A 3,424-nucleotide genomic window follows, 5' to 3' on the forward strand; every position below is an offset into this window, starting at 1 on the left:
ATTTTAGTTCTTGAAAACACTATTCACCATCTTCTTTGATGATTTATAGAAAAAGATTGGCTTGGAATTAGAAGCTTAAACTTATAGGAAGTATGTAACTTAATTAGGAGAAGCTAGGATAATTACCTTGGAAAATAACAAGTGGAGGAGCTTGGACTTTCAAAAATTAAGAAACCCACCCGAGAGCTTCATGAAGAATGGAGAATTTTGTGTTTTGTTTGATGAAAATGAAATGATTTGCTTGGTTGGTTGATTTGGTTTTGTTTTTGCTTTAGTGAATTACCTTCTTGCCCTTGGATTTGTGTGGTTACAAAGCCACCACACCTCCTCCTTCCCATGTCATGCTTATCTCATCCACATGATGTCATCCTTCCTTCCTTGTCTTCTTTCTATTGGTTGGATGACATCATTCCCATTAATCCCTTTGATTAACTTCCTAATCGTTTGCCTAATGACCGCTGATCTGCTATACGGTTCGCTTAACTTTCGTTCTCGTTTTATCGTTTGAAGGATCATACCCGGGATCTTATTGCTTAGGTTCCCTTAACCTTTCTCAATATATTATATTCCTTCTATGATCCTCTTTTATAATCCTTTAATTTAAATCCTTTTTATCCTGTTACCTTATACTCAATTCTCTCCGTATATTGTGGATTTCCGGGAAAAACCAAAGTGTTCGGAATTGGATTCTGACGATCTTTACATACACTTATATACTTCATAGAGTACTAATAATATCCCATAAGATCAATAACAGAACCCCTACATAGCGTGGCATGAAAAGTTTTCTCGTTCAGCAAAAACACTATTCATAAGGGTTTCAAAAATTTCCAAAATTGGGGTTATTACAGTCTCCCCTCCTTAAAAGGATTCCGTCCCGGAATCAGATAGAAAATGAATAGGGATACCTTCCTAGCATTGCACCTTCTAACTCTTAAGTAAATTTTCCCACATTGTGGTCCTACCACCAAACTCTGCCTAGTTTAATAATCCTTCTCCTAAGCACTTGTTCTTTTTCACTCTATAACCCTTCCTGGTTGCTCCATACAGGTTACGTCGGGTTGCATATCTATGCGCTCATATGCCTCTATTTATCTGGCATCTAAATTACACTTCCTTAACATTGATACGTGAAACACGTTACGACCTGCTACATGTTCGGGGTTAGGGCTAGCTTCTATGCTATCCTCCCAATACGTCTTAATATATCCAAGGGTCCAGCAATTCGTGGACTTAGCTTTCATTTCTTTCCGAACCTCATCAATCCTCTCCAAGGGATACCTATAACATTACTAGGTCCCCTATTTCATACTCTTTATCCTTTCGTTTCAAATCAACATACTTATCATGTCCATCTTGGGCTACTACCAGCCGTCCTCTGATTAGATCTATCATATCCTTGATCTTTTGGACTACTGCGGGTCCGAGTATCTTGCGCTCTACAACTTCATCCTAACATAAGGGAGATCGACATTGTCTTCCCTCAAGGATCTCATAAGGCGACATCTCGATAATGACATATGATCTATTGTCGTAAGATAACTCAATCCGAATTAAGTGATCATTCCAAATTCTTTCAAGTCTATTGCACAGACTCTCATCATAGCTTCCAATCATTAGAGCTCTTGCTTCTCAATACCCATTCTTTTCCAGTTCGTAATCGCTACTACCTTCCGTTCCTAATATTATACGGGTTATACTTTTGCTTGTTAGCGTTCTATAACCTTTTAATAACCACGTCAACCTTAGTATCACGAATGTGTTCCCATTCCGCATACTACCACCACTTTATTACTCCTTTTTCAGTTGTTTCTATTTTCCAAAATTTGATCAATCAAATAGAAGTAAAGGAATTTGTTGAGAGATCACTATGATCATGAACACTTGTTATATTGCATAGTTAGTACAGAAGGTGGCCAGCCTTTAGTACTTGACAAGCAATTAAACAACATGTGGTATCCTACTAGGCTTCTATCACAAAGATAGATAGTCATTCGGCAATACCTCCCCTTCTGGAAGGGTTGTTCTTCTCAGCTTACATGAAATGAAAAGAAGAGAAAAGAACGAACTGAAGAGAATTGTATATATGAAAAAAAATATACTGCCACAAAATATCTGGCTTGGAACCTACCTCTGAACTATAGAGGTTTGTCATAGAAGAACAAAACATATATGTATTTAATCAACATCAAGTATTATAGCATCGCATTTCACGTGCCTAAATATTTTCGCTATCCCGTCCATCATTCTATGGACCCATGCTCTTCCTCGAGCTTATACACAATTACCTTTGAAACTCCCTCGACATCGAAAATCGAATCTGGGATCTCATTCTAGACATCATCGTTACTTGAATTCTATGCTTGCACCGCAACCTTCCTTGTATAATAATACGACTCTCTATTGATAAGAAAGAATAATTATTCACTAGGTAGATACTCTACTTAATTAGTCTATCAATGATAACTTATACACTACCACTACCCGATTAGTGGTACTCAATCTCAACACCCATTCCAATACAACTCTCACGGTTGTAATCAGCTCATTACTCGCAGAATCATTGCTGCCTTACTAAGGTCCACCACTGACCTACTGTAGTCATTCATTTTCCATGAAGTCTTAATAACTAACCATACGGAGTCCATCCATCTCGTATCTAATTCTCCTAAGGAGTTAACATAACCACCAATCACAATTCATGAAGAACACTCCAAACTCTGACGTACTTTCATGACATGAAGCAGATAAAATTTGCAGAAGAGTTTCGCTCAAAGCAATGATAGCAGGTTAATACCATTCTTAATCATATGCCTTCAATAGAAGACTTAACTCAAAGGTTTGTTTAGTCCTTTTTGAACTATGGTCCTGGCTTATCTCAAGATAGTATCTTCTGAGATAGATAGCCCGCTCATGGCGATTACACGAATTAAACCTTTACTAACTACTATTACGGTTGGGTATTGCACAGTCATCAGAAGGAATGTCAATCTTCCAAACCATAATACAACCTTCACATTTTTTTAACCATCATCACTGTATTCTTTTGGCACACGCGCCTATAATTATCCACTTACCTTTAAAGTGTCGGCCACCTCTTTGGCCTTTCCTGATAGTAAAATTTCCTTACAGTCAATGTCATTTTAACCACCTCCAAATAAATTTTCTACCTTATTTCAATCACAGCTTATGTGAAGATGTTTTCCTTAAAATCTGATGAGTAAAAAAAAATATCACCATTTTTCCATAAGTTATTGCCTCAATCTTTAGAGGTTAATCACTGTCACGACTGACTCTCAACCATACTTAGAACATCTTTTATCCTAGGCCCTAATTGCCCTGACAATTTCAACCTTTACTGGTTCGATCCATACTTTCTCGTGGTTTAACATGTGCCCCACTTGGCAACATCATAATTACGTCA

Source organism: Apium graveolens, chromosome 3 (assembly GCF_009905375.1).
Source record: "Apium graveolens cultivar Ventura chromosome 3, ASM990537v1, whole genome shotgun sequence".
NCBI lineage: Eukaryota > Viridiplantae > Streptophyta > Magnoliopsida > Apiales > Apiaceae > Apium > Apium graveolens.